At 35.4% G+C, this 14671-nt stretch overlaps 1 protein-coding gene across 1 annotated transcript in view; it reads right to left on the bottom strand.

Moving 5' to 3' along the window:
• Nucleotides 1–14671, bottom strand: part of LOC311168025 (uncharacterized protein C8orf34 homolog) — a gene marked incomplete at both ends in the record, with an annotated part of 338634 nt that overhangs the window by 127657 nt on the left and 196306 nt on the right.

Here is a 14671-nt window from a genome sequence, read left to right on the forward strand (position 1 = left end):
TTTTTGTATTCACCTGGGGAGAACAATAGTATATTGGATAGTTATGCCCAGTGTTCACTGAAAGCACCTTCTATCCGAGGTCTTAAGTTTTGAAAGATATGTTACCCTTTTAACATAACCCTCACATAATCATATAATATGTATATTATCTCTTGTTTCATTCAGAGAAAATGAATCATTAAAAAAAGATTCAATTACTTTCTCTCCCAGTCTAAGCAAAAGAGGGACATAATATTTCAAAAGGTAAGGTATAATTTTGCTAAAACATAAAACATTATTGAGGTGATAACCTAGATTAAAAAAAAAAAAAAAAGGTGATAACCTCTCTCCTGTTAGAAATTCCAAACATCTTTGACACCCCTCACAAAACAAATCAGAGGGTTTCTAGATTTAACTGTATATTGCAAACAAGACGTTTCAAGTTTCCCTAAGATTGTGACAATTCTGGGTCTAAGTCAAGAGCAGACCTTGCATAACTTGTAGAAGTCTTGTCAATAGACTCCTTCCATAGATATCACTAAGTAAAAATCCTTTCATCAAGTCTTACAGGAGCAATATAGACATGTCCTTAGGATCTATTTTAACTCAAATTCATCTAAACCTCATTTCCTTGGGCCTCCCCTGGTGGCTCAGGTGGTTGAGCGCCGTGCTATGAAGCTGTCCACAGCCTCAGCAGCGCCGGTTCGATCCCTGCCAACCAGCGAGGGTCCCACATGGCGCGGGCAGACCTCTCCTGTTGCGCCCACTGCTCCCCTCAGCAGTGTGTTTCGTCAGTCTGCGGGATCTGCTTCCTGCTCTGTCTCTGGTGAATCTTCTCACCTTCCCATGCATTTGGCCTGTACCCTGGTTCTTGTATAAAAAAATAAATAAATCTTAAAAAAAAAAAACCCCAAAAACCTCATTGTCTTGACCTGATTACTAAGACTTATTCCCCTTGTTTTAGGGCAATAATCACTTCAAATCTTTGTGCTTCTGTTGAACTAGTTATGAGATAGCTTAGCTGAATTAAATTGTGAGCTTGCAGGAAACAGTTGCCCAACATCCTGTTTAAACAGGTGGACCAAATCACAAGCTACAGATCACTGCCTAACATCTTGTTGTAACATCCTATTTGATATATCTCACCAAACTGAATAAAGGCGCCATAAATTGAGAAAAAGATGGCATATCCTGACAAATGATCATTTCACAATTTCCTAGAAGTGGTATAGCCATGGCCTCCACATGAGCAAGTGATGAAAGAATCTGATCTAGAGAGACCAATATCTCATTAGCATGCTAAAATGCACACCCCTGGGGGGATACTTAAGATGCTAGTGAGATATGTGATGTATGAAGTACATGGAACTGTTTTGTGCATGCCCCAGTGTACTCTCGTTCAAAAACATGCTATGATGCTGCTCCTCTCTATCTCACTCTGAAAGACAAACTCTTCAAAACCCTTTCCTGGCTCTCTTCAGGGAAAGAGGTTAGAGATTTTCTTTTCCAGCCCTGCCTCCCTTGTGCTCAAGAATAAGTTTAAACTTCTGGTTGCTTGCCCTATGCCTCTTGGTTGGATTCTTTTTCAAAGATAAAGAACTATGAGTTTGGTAGTAGTTACAGGCTCCCCTGTTAATGATTCCTTCATGCAACATAAACATTATGCTTCTGGAGAACACGAAACTTTTCAGTTTACAAATTAACCTCTTATGAAATTCTGTTAGCCCCTCCTTCTCATTATTATTCACCACTACAATATCCTGGTATGCCACTCGTGATTCTGCAGAAGACAAGCACCTCATGGTCTTCTTACTTCTGTTAGAGAACTTATTGTAGCTCATTTAGTTTTTCTCCAAGAAAAACAACAACAAAAACTCTTACTACCTTAAATTTTATTTGTTTGATAGATCATACTTCAAAACTTGAATGTGAAACAAAATGTTATCAACAATCTGGACTTAAATTTACAATACAATGCTCTGCCTGACTTAAAACGAGCACCAATAAGCAGAAATATTGCACTTACCGCAGCTTGTCAACTAGTCAAAACCCATAGAATATGCTTTTTTTTTAATGTAACTTTGGGATGCTTTGAAAACAAAGTGTTTATTTTTCAAGTCTGCTACAGATCACTGCCTATAGAAATGAACAAGATGCTTAAGACACTTTACATGAATTCCTACTTATAAAGAGTAACTATTATACAAGTTGTATTCAAGGGGGAAAAAAGTATATGGGGCCTCCCTGCAGAATGGGTTCGATCCTAGCAGGCAGGGGCGATACCCACATGGCATGGCAGACCTCTCATGTCCTCTGAGGCATGGCAGACCGCTCCTGCTCCCCTCCGCAGTGTATTTCAGTCTGTCTTCCTGTTCTGTTCTCTGCTCTGTCTCTGGTGAATCCTCTCACTCTCCTGCACATCTGGCCTGTACCCCAGTTCTTGTATATATGAATAAATAAATCTTCAAAAAAAAGTATATGGAAATTTATGGAAATACTCTAGCAGATCATTTTGCCAAGAAGACAGCGTTAATCAAGATTATGATTCTCTCTAAGCTCTTAAAGGATAAATCCTTAAAGGAACTCAAGAAACCATTAGAAAATACCATTATCATTCCTTCATTCTGAAAAGAAAACTGGAAAGAATGTGGTTCTAGTTTCACTCAAGGAATCTCTGGTGCTCTCCAGACAACCTCTTGGTGGCAGTAGATAGTTTTGAATGAATATTAGCTAAATTTCTTCATAAAAATATGTATCATGATACTGATGAATTGTTTACTATTTTAAATCGACCTATCTGGGGAAACTTTAAAAACACAGGTGAGGTCATTTTTGAGTCATGTGTCTTTGTCAACAACATAATTCTAGAAAAACTGTAAATCTGGTAGATGGTCAGAAAAGTTTCAAATGTCTTTTGAACACTTTCAAAAGTATCTGTTAGTTATTGTATGTTTATTTTCAAGATGTTTGATGTATCTGTTTGCCAAAACGTTGCCATCTTTGTGATTGCTAAATGCTGCTTAATTTTGTGTTTCCAATCTTGGGAACATAAACGTTTATATCAAGTACTGAGGTACACTTGATATACCTCTTGTGAGGTACACTTCACAAGAAACATTATAAAAGCATTTTGCAAGGCATTACCACTTATTCAGACTTATTACTGCTCTTACCCCCTACAAACCTCTGGAAAGATGGAATGAATCAATGACATCCTTGAAAAACAAATTAACAAAACTTTGAGAAGCCCTAGAGATAATTTGGTCAAAAGTACTCTCATCCACCTTTACTTCAGTAGGGTTTACTCCTATGGTGACACATTGTTTATATCAGCTATGAAGTGGTAACTGGAAGGCAGTGTGATTCAGGGTTTTACCTATGATAATATATGTCACCATGGTGAATATCAGTCCATTCTATCCAGACTCTTTCTTATATGCACCTGTGTAGCCACTCTCTTATCAGATGATCACTAAGATGATACAACATTAAAAAACAAGACATTATTATAATACAGTTGACTATGGAGACAAGTGAACAATCAGCAAGTAATGAAGAAGGATTTGGATCTCTCTAGTGTTATCTTTTAGCCAACTGCTTGCAAGGGAGATAATGATTGAAAGAGGGATTGAGAGACTGAATACACAATTGTAGCAATAATGGGTAGATTATTTATGACATTAGCACACTGACCCACATCCTCTGCTGGAATCCAACTATTGAAGTCAAACCACAACATCTGAAAAAGTTGACCCAGTTGTTTATTAGGACTTGGTTAATTAAGGACAATTTCCTCCTTTTGCCTGCATTTTCTCAGAACCAACCAGAAAAGCCAAATGTGTTCTCCAAACAGATGTATAAGACAGTCTGTTTCCAGTTAGCCTGTCTCGAGTAGCCCTACATCTCAACTTGCAGTCAGAATGTATCTCAAGCTTCCCTTTTTTCTATATTCTTTATAAAACTTCATCATGTCCCCTACCTGCCTTTAGGGTCCCCGGTAAATGCAAGTGACGGTGGCTAGCTACTTTACTAAAAGAAGTTCTGAATAAATAGCCTCTGCTTATTCTCATTTGGGCAGTCTTCATTTATTTTTGGAATGGCAATATTCAAATATCTAAAGGGTTGGTACTGGGAAGGGATGTCAGAGTTCCACCTGTGGCTCCAAAGAAGCAATGGGTCTAAGGAGAAAGAAGCACATTTCTGAGTCAACATAAAATCATCTTAATTGTATAGCTGTTCAATGGCAAGATTGTACAGTGCACTGTAGGAGATGAACCCTTACCCTGGATGTATTTAAAGCAGAGGCTGGATAATTATTTAGGGTGAATGATTTAGAATTTTACTGAGAATTGTAATAAAAGATCTCTGGGGTTTAATGTAAAACTAATCTTCTCTCATACATTCTCACTATAATTCTTGATGGATTTAAGGTATATCTGATACTGCTAGAAAGAAGAAATTGTATAGCTGTTTAACATTCCCCAATATGCTGTTTCCTTTCTAATTTCTCTGCTTTTTCACATTTTTTCCATCCTTCTCAAAGTTCAAAAGATTGTTTAATTGAAGCAACAATTTTGGCAGTTTTGTTGCTATGAATCAGACCTAAAAGTTGCTTCCTCAATTTTACTGTTAGAGCTACAAAGCACCCAACACTGACTTATTTATGAGGTGAGTACTATTTTACTTTTCATATTGAAATGAAGATATTATATGGTTCATTCTGGGCTACAAAGTTCAGGCATGATGACCACCCATGACCTCTGAATACATACCCAAGGACCAAACCCTTAATGACATACTTGCCTCTGTTACAAACAAGATACAAAATAGGAATATGAAGCTTCATGATAATTACCTAAGCATTTGGAGGTTGCTTGACACATGTAGAGAAAGGGATAACACATGGATTTTATGACTATATCTTGATGAACAGTAAAAACTCCATGCCAGGATTTTCCTCTCACTTGCAAAGTTTTATATTTAACAAGGCATTTTGAAGATTGCCTAGCCACCCATCCCTATCTGGGGCATCAACTCCCTTTTTTTTTTTCCCAGCTTAAAACAAATATCACAGTGTGGGAGTGAAAGAATCCTAGAGGAAGAAGACTTCTGGAATTCATTTGGTGGTACTTTGGAGACTTCAGGGTGTTGAAACTAAAGCTTCAATTCTATGGCTGTGGAAGTGTCATATGCAACTATGGTGATGGCAGTGAAACTGATTCCTGCAGTGCTATGAGAGGATTTATTCAGAAATATTCATTCTTTCATTTTTTTAATTTACCAGTAGTGGTTCTGCCAAGGAAAGTCAATGAACTCCTAATAACTACTGAGTGTTACCAAACTCTAAAAGGGTGATTATCTATACAGAATCTTGCATTCTGTTTAGTCATGGAAGTATCCTAATAATCTGTGTTTACAATGAATAAAAATAAAATACAAATCCAGGTCCAATCATAGCTCCATTGCCTTGATAACCTTATCAAAGGGAGCAGATATCTAGGATTAAATAATCAAGAGAAAGGAACAGAAATACTTAAGACTTAAATTATGGAAGCTTTCATAAATTGAAAGAGAGAGAGGAAAACAAATTAATGCAATTGAGTAAGATCCTATCCAGGATAAGGATAAGAAAAGTCAAGGGAGGAAATTCCAGGAACATGTTTAAATATAGAAAATTTAGAATCTTTGACATCAGTGGTATCAGTCTTTCTCTCCTTCTGATAAAGGGGAATAAATTAAATCTGTTTTAATTAAATATGTTTTAAAGAGATAATAGTAGATGCTTTTATTGAAATGAAAAAATTTTTAAATTTGTAAAACACAACATTGTATTTCTTTGAACATGGACAATATTTTGAATAATATGACCTATAATCATTCTTAGTTGAAATGAATATATTCAACTAATAATTCAGTGAATAAGTTTATAAATATATTCCTCTTAACTATACATTTTCATTAGTAAGTCCTTATTTAAAAATATACAAGTTTACATTCAATTAAATATCAAGAATATATTTAGTATAGTCAACATAATCAATGTATTCTAGAACTATACCATCTAATTCGTCACTAGTCTCATGTTGCAATGGAGCACTTGAAATGTGACTAGACCTAACTAAAAAATTCTATAAAAGTAAAATACATACAGGATTTAGAAAATTGAGTATGAAAAAAACAATGCAAATATTTCATTTATAACGTTTATATTAACATTTTAAATATTAATTAGAATTTATAGAGTTAAAATTTACTATGAAGATTAAATTTGCCTGTTTCTTCTTTATTAATATGTTACACTATATATTATAACACAGAAAAATGCATGTATACACATTCTTAAACTTAACCACATGTATTCACGTATACATACACACATATACCTCTATGATTATTTATTTTTAAATACCTAACTCTTTTCTGATACTTGAAATAGGAATTAAGTCTTTCTCACTTAGTAGGGTAATTTTAGTGTTTTAGATATTTGCTATGTTTTTTTCTTCAAATGTTAGCCTTGTGCTTTTGTCAAACTATTCAAAACATTCATTAATATGTGTCGAGGGAAGATTTTTGCAAAATTTTTTAAACTTTTCAAATTGATCTCTATATGGACATGACTTTTGGAAAACTGGTTTTTGAAGAGATACATTTGTTGCACTTGCCCATAGTCATTTGGAAAAGCACAAACTGGAAACAGGGAGATGAGGCACATAGATCTCTGTATCAGTAATGTATGTATAAAATCCTGTGGTCCTAGAGTCAAGGGATATCAATAAATAGAGAAAGAAAATAACTGGTGTTAATTTCAGAGGAAGATTCAACAGGTTGTAGTGAATGAAAGTGAAATCCTAGTAGGGTTTTCCACTTACCAATTTGAGGGAATGCAGGAAGAGATTATACCTTTGGTTTGGTAATGCTGAAATGAAGTTATCTTCAAGATATCCACATGGATGTTTGTAGACAAAAGGACAAAAGTATGGAGTAGTGTGTCTGAAGGGTGGGAGTGTAGACTGGAGGCACAGACCATAGTGACAGAAAACTCCTGGCTCAAACCAAAGAGTGGCAATTCTTATGTTTACCTTTCTTTACAAGTGAAATGCCTGCACTATGTGAATATTATATATGTAAGGAGGGAACACCACACTTATTGTTTTTTACAACAGACAACACAAAACTGTAACTTATTTGAAAGATAGCCTATAAAACCATGATGCATCTTTGAGTCACAGGGACACTGTGAGAAAATGAAGTAATTTATGACTAAAGACGTGAGTACTTTATCTTTACTCAACAGCAAATAAGCAAGAATTAATCAAGCAAAGAATTGTTTTGATTAACTTTAAGGAAAAAACAGCTGCCTAGATGAAATAATCCCAGGACTTTCATTCAAGTGTAATCCATGAAATAATTTACAGCTGCTTGAACTAAACAATGTGGGATATGAGTGAATTTTCACATCTGTTTCTAGGAACTTTACAACAAAAATTAGAAGCTTTCCAAATATAAGTCCCTTAACAATGATTCAATGCTGGGTTACACAAGAATTATATGGCAGTTTTTCCCTGCATTGCAATTGGTCTGTTGATTTACGTTGATAGAACTGATTTGGTCAAATATTTTAAGCAGATGTTACATATTCTGAGTGAATTATTAAACATAAAACAAATGTTAAGAAAACATATAAGAAATTAGACAAGTTTAAATAAAATATTTATGAAAAAGTTTTTGTAATGTGAGACAGCTATATTTCCTTAAAAGAAAGAAAGAATGGATAGCAAAACATAATTCACTTAGCTGGTTGAAAGGGAGAAGGATGTTAAGACCATGCTTCTATGGTTCTCTCTTTCTACAATCATTCCTCAAATATGAATTTAGCATTCAATCTCAATGCATCAGGAGAGTACAATTTAGGCAACTTCATAAATATTAAATAGTAAAACAAAGTAGTACATATTAGAAATGATAGGCTGTAACTTTTTAGAATAACCTTAGCTTAAATTTTTAAGTTAGGACTGTTTTGAAAAAGGTCTTATGGAATTTTAATGCAATGCTGAAGTTTCACTTTTCAATAACATAAGAGAATGTTACAGAATATTTACTTTTCTTGACCACATAAGATCAATAAACAAAGTGATTAAATCTATAACTTATGGAAAATGTGTGTGCAAATTTAAAATATATATATATATATACTCCATTTCTTCTATTGCTAACTGGAGGAGTAAGAATCTTTCTAAGATTTTTTTTCTTATCTACCAGTTCCTGCTTAATTTCTCTGACCACCAATTGTCAAACACATGATGACCACAAATGTTTGTAAAAATTTATAGCCTGGAATCTGTTCGTTTAGACTGCAAATGAATCACAAGACTTGTGCTAATTGAACCCATCATTATATAAATTGTGAAGGCTTTCTTTTAGTTGGAAAAATTAAGACATCTGGGAGTGGTTTTCTCCCTCCAATCTGCAAAAAATACTAGTGCTTCTAGCAAATTCAAATCCAAACACTACCCAAAGTCTGGTTTCTGCATCAGAAGGCATCTTTGTTTTTCTTAACTTTCGCCCACCACAAATTCAAGAGATTATATTGTATACATAAAAAACTGATTTTTTCCTCAGAGTTTGTCACCCTCTGAAGGTTTGACAGAGAGAGGTTGTAAGGAACTCTTTCATAAAAGTAACCTTAATTTTAGGCATGTGGATTCATAGCACATATAAGGTTATATAAGCAGACTGACATGTTATAACTGAGTCCCAGTTACAACCTGAATTGAAGAGAGGATACATTGTGACCAACAGAGAAATCTAGGGGCAATGTCAGAGGGGGAGCATTACCTACCAGAAGTGAGGTGTAATAGGAAGCATCCACAGCAAAGAGCTTAGATGTAGAGGTGAACAGGAGCACAGCTAGAAAACGGAAAGTGAGGTAACCTAGACAAAATGTTCAGAGTATAGATAAGAGTAAGGTAAGAATGGTACCTAGGTGATCCTCGGGAAAGGCTGCTGGTTAATCTAAATGACTAGGATTAGGTAAATTACTAATTTTTATAGGGTAATCAGTAAAAATTTCTGTTTCCAAAAATTATTAATCTTATTTAATATAATTTTTAGGTTCCCAGAGATTCTGTTCAATAAAATAAGACCCTATGTAGAAAAGTTCCTATGTGCACTGTATTAGTTGACTGCACATCAACTTTGGCCATAAAAGGAATAATTGTGCCTTATACCACATCTGATAATATTGATTCTTTTTTTTAAGGATTTATTTATTTATGCATACAAGAGCTGGGGTACAGGCCAGAGTTGCGGGGGGGGGGGGTGAAAGGATTAACCAGAGACAGAATGGGGAACAGAACAGGCAGACTGACTGAAATACACTGCTGAGGGAAGCAGCGGGTAAGACAGGAGAGGTCTGCTGCACCATGTGGGTAGTTTCCTGGCCACCCAGGATTGAATCCACTCTGTAGAGGCTGTGGACAGCTTCACAGAGCTGTGCTCAACCACCTGCGCCACCAGGGAGGCCCCAATATTTTGATTCTTGATCCAGACCATATGTATTGATTGAGTTCATTGTTTTTGAGTCTTTCTCCATTGATTACATAATTCAAACTAAGTTCAAATTAAGTCCTTTGGGGAGAATATGATAAATTCATATGCAAATCATCAATGTTAGCAATTAAGCTTTCTATATCTCTGCTCTAAACCTATCTTTATCAAAGTCGACTGTATCTGACATCAGTTTACTTTATAGACATGGCACAAACAAACCTAACTGATGTGATATTAGTGATTAAACTTAAGACAAGTTATTATTAGTTTATCTTTTCCTTGTTATTTAAATATAACAGGTCTTGGATGGTTACTATCCTCCACTGCCACCTTGTTTTCCCCTTCATTATCTTGTATTTTATCTTTAGTTTGGCTGATCTAAAACTTAGAATTCTTCCTTCACTTGATATTGTAGACTTTTGCTCCAACACCTCTCCATTTTATTTATTTCATACTCCACTACACTCCTTTTCTGAATATTGTGCTATTGATACTGAGATTTTTCAACTTTCCGTACAATATTCTCAATGAAGCAAATTTTAACCAACTACATGCACATATTTTTTTAATTAGGAAATTAAGTATTCAATTATATTCATCATATTTGTTCAGATTCTAAATCCAATATAGTTAATCTAAAAACAGCATTACGTTACATACCTATCGTTGTTCACACATCACCAAATTCCCTTTTTAATTCTGTCTTATGCACAGTCCTTTAAAATAAATTAATAAAGAATAACATTTTAAGAAAAATTAAAAATAAGATGGTAATGGCCAGTCATATACTAAAATTACTGCTGATGTATTTGACTGTGGTTGCTAACTCATTCTCCCTTGTGGTGTGCCACAGGCAAGATGCAGACACAGGACATACCTTTCAATCACTGAGATGGGAGTCACATGCCTAGATCAAATGACAATTTAGAATAAATTGAGTCTATGGAATTTGACATTTCAGTTAGAACAACTTCCACAGCTACTCCACTCTGGATTTGAACACTGAGATTATGTTTTTCCAACCATAAGACAATAAATATCTTATATGACATTACTGATAAACTTTGTTACATAAATATAACAGTCTTCTCAAGCTAGTCTTCTTTTGCCTTAATCAAATCTCAGTATCTAATCATATACTCTTACCCCAAATGATATCTAAGATTTTACTGGATATTTCATGAAACTATGAAAGATTAAGTTGAACTGTGCACAGCAAAAATTCCCTCAAATCACCTTAGAACATCTTGAATCTTCCACCAATTATTGCTTCCCATATCTGCTCCATATTATGTATTCCATCTTCCTTTTTGATTCTCCCACCTTCTCTAATTGCTGCCTCATCTCCAGTCCTCTTGATTACAATGGAACTCACTATCAGTTTGCATCCCCACTCAACATCATGATTAACAGAACAAAGATATCACCTTGAGATTCATCTTGCTATCACATTTTCTCTATTGTTTTTTGCCTTGTAACTCTGATGCAATAAGTTGCCATAGTAGGGAGATCCAAATCATAAGGAACCCAGAGGTGGCTTTTGGACAATGGCTAGCTAGTAACTGAGACCCTCAATCCAACAATACTTGAGGAACTGAATTCCAACAACAACCATATAAGTGTATATCTGCCCCAGTCAAGCTATACAGAAGAGATACCAGAAGCCCTGATCCAAAAGAATTGTGAGATGAGTTGTTTCAAATGTTAAGTGTATGGTAATCTTTCACACAGCTATGGATAACAAATACAATAATCAAGCAATTTTTCTTTTCTCCAAGTTATTTCAAATAAAATTCTTATACAAGTCTTAAGAGGAATTACATTAGTGGGTAGTTTTACATTAAATTATTTAAGTGAATATCAGTTGAAACATTTCAGTATATATAGAAGACAATTAAAATTTGAAGCCACCTTATTCTAAGACACTTGGTCATTCAAATTATTCCTTAAAATGTATCCCCAGTTTCAAAATGGCAAGTAAAATTATTAAAGATTATCTATGATAATAACACTGTTTAGCCAAATTTAAGATATAGTTAAGTTGCCTATAGGGTATTTTAGACACAGTTTAACATACATTGGAGTCCCACCTATAATCATCTTACACAATATTTCATCTAGAGTACATATTTTGATATCATCTTTCTATTTTCAGGTCTTATAAAGGTTTACAGCAACAGAATTTTTCCCTTTGTGTAACAGTATTGATTACAATTATGACTTGATGCTTTGTCTTAAATTCAAGCCAAAATTATAAAATAACTTGGGTAGGAAAAATATAACCCATTTTTCAGTCGCAGATCCAATATGTGGTTTGCATAAATTCTGACCAAAAAATGGAGTCAGCCTGTAGTAGCTTTCCATAGAAGACACACACACATATGCTCACACACACATGCTCACACACACACACACACACACACACACAGCTGGGGCACTAAAACACTAAAGTACCACATAATCCATTATGTTCCTCACTGTCCTAGCCTAGCGTTTCAAGATGAACTACAGCTATGACTTAGATAAGAAGCTAGTGCCAAAGGAAAACTCAGTCAACATTTCTTCTGGGGTACATCGTAAGGAATTTTTGCAATTAGAGCACTTTTTTATACAAAACATATTGACTCTATTTCCAGATCCAACTTCAATATACTTGTGTTCCCACATCTAGACAAATATTTATGTATTTCTAACTTATGGATCACTATTTCCTAACAAAAATATCTACTCTTGGAGGCTTGGTTTATTCATAGCCCCCAAAACATGCAGAAACTCCAGAACTAACTATAATTAATAGGATAAAAATGTAGCATTTTTTATTTTCTGTGTTTTACATAGTGTTTTCCTTTTGAATAACTGTGAAAACAAAAGCAAAATAAACTAATAACAAAATATACCCTAAAATTTGTTTTTTAAAGGAAACAATCCTCTTTGGCTTTAGCTTTCTCTTTCAGCAAACTTAATTTTTTTTAGTATAGATATATTTAAAATTAATTTCCAATTCCAAAAGTACTTTTTTGCCCCAACTTTTACATTTTTCTTTTGCCACCTTGTGGGTCTGCTACTCCTAAGTGGATTATTTGGCCACCATTTTGTCACCTATAGCTCTAAGCAAGGTCAAGATGGCCAGATCAGTTAGGTACAGAGCCCAACCCTTCAAGATGCCCTTCAAATCAAACAAGAGTACAAAGCTGGATCACACTGGAAAAGCTATACCGGATCATGAGGTATGAATGGGAACGCCCACGGGGCCAAGGACTGATGTATGACAAGGGACCCCAGAAGCTGATCAGTGGAAAACCTTGTTGATTAGATTAGAACCATGGCAGAGGGATTAGGGTGTGATCTCAAGGACAATACCAGTCATCAAGCAGATAAGAAGTGCCTGGAGGTCATACTCACCATCCCTGATCTTCTACATTCTTCCCCTTTCTTTAATCTCCTTCCCCTTAATCTCCTTCCCCTTTCCTTTTGCTCCTCCCCCTTACAACTGATGCTGTAAATCAATAAAAAGGCCAGGATCTTGCTCTTCAGCAGCATCCTGCAATATGTAGCCTGCTCCAGGACTCCCATTGCTTTATCAGTGTGGTGTTGCCTGATGCAACACCACCTAAGCTGGCATTTGGTGTCTTTAGGACAACAGCTACCAGGTAGCTACTCTGCTCTCTCTGGTGTTCTTCTATGGACATGAGAAGACTATGCTTATCAGATTTGGTGTCTGCACTTGCTCTCAGCAAGGTTGGGATGCTGGAGATCAACCCTCCATCACTGACTTAGCTCCATCTTTACCAGTGGATTCAGAGTCCCATCCAACATCCACTTGGACACAGTCAAGGCTGGAATACCCATGTCCTTTGTGTGGGGTCCCTTTACCCTTCACTATGGCAGCTCCATTATTCTCAGGTCCCAGGTGTCCCTGTGTTCTCACAGGGCATATAGCAGCTGTGAAGCCTCTTCCAACAGCAAGGAACTCAGGGAGAATGAGAAATGCATCTAATTTTGAAAAAAGTTATACTGTGTAAAACACTATCGAACAACATCATGTGCTACAGAGAAATCCCTGCAACAAATTTTACTGTTGTCTTATTTTAAGAATTTTTCACAGTCATCCCAAACTTCAGCAATTGCTACCATGATCACTCATCAGCTATCTCATCAGCTATGAACATCACCATTGAGGCAAGAACCTTGAGCAACCAAAAAAAAAAAAAAAAAAAAAAAAAAGGAAGAAGAAAAAGAAAGAGAAGAAAAGAAAAAAGAAGGTTCAGATGAGCTGCTAGTATTTTTTTTTAGCAAAAACATTTTTAACTAAGGCATGCTCATGATTACTTTTTAATTGCTTGTAATTGGTCTATAAAGGTTTTCTATTTTTTCCTGATTTAGTCTTAGAAGATTGTATATGTCTAAAAAGTTGTCTATTTCTTCTATATTATCCAATTCATTGGCATATATATGTTCATAATCATCTTTTATTATCCATGTAATTCTTTTTTTTTTTTTTTTAAATAAATTTTATTGTTATATTCCCCATACAATTGCAGCCCCCCCATTCTGACCCCAATCCCTCCCCTCCCACCCCCGCCCCCCTAAAAGTGTCTCTGGTTCAGTTTTTTGTTGATTTTGATTTTCACTTTCTTATAGTTATTCATTTTCCTGGTCCCTTATTTAAGTTTTCTAGATTCCTGCTATGAGTGAGACCATCCGGTATTTTTCTTTTTCTTTTTGGCTTATTTCGCTGAGCATGATCCCTTCCAGCGCCATCCATGTTGCTGCAAATTGCATGTGTTTATCTTTTTTGAATGCTGAGTAATATTCCATGGTATATATGTACCACATCTTCTTGATCCAGTCATCTATTTTTGGGCATTTGGGTTGTTTCCAAAGCTTAGCTATTGTAAACAGTGCTGCTATAAACATAGGGGTGCAGGTGCTCTTTGGAATTGATGTTTCTGTGTCCTTTGGGTAAATACCTAGGAGTGGAATTGCTGGATCATATGGAAGCTCTATGTTTAGTAGGTCCAGAAATCTCCATACAGCTTTCCACAGTGGTTGGACCAGTTTGCACTCCCACCAACAGTGCAGAAGAGTTCCTTTTTCTCCACACCCTCGCCAACATTTGTTGTTGCTAGTTTTTTTAATATGT

The sequence above is a fragment of the Talpa europaea genome (assembly GCF_964194135.1).
Source record: "Talpa europaea genome assembly, chromosome: 3".
Classification (NCBI taxonomy): Eukaryota; Metazoa; Chordata; class Mammalia; order Eulipotyphla; family Talpidae; genus Talpa; species Talpa europaea.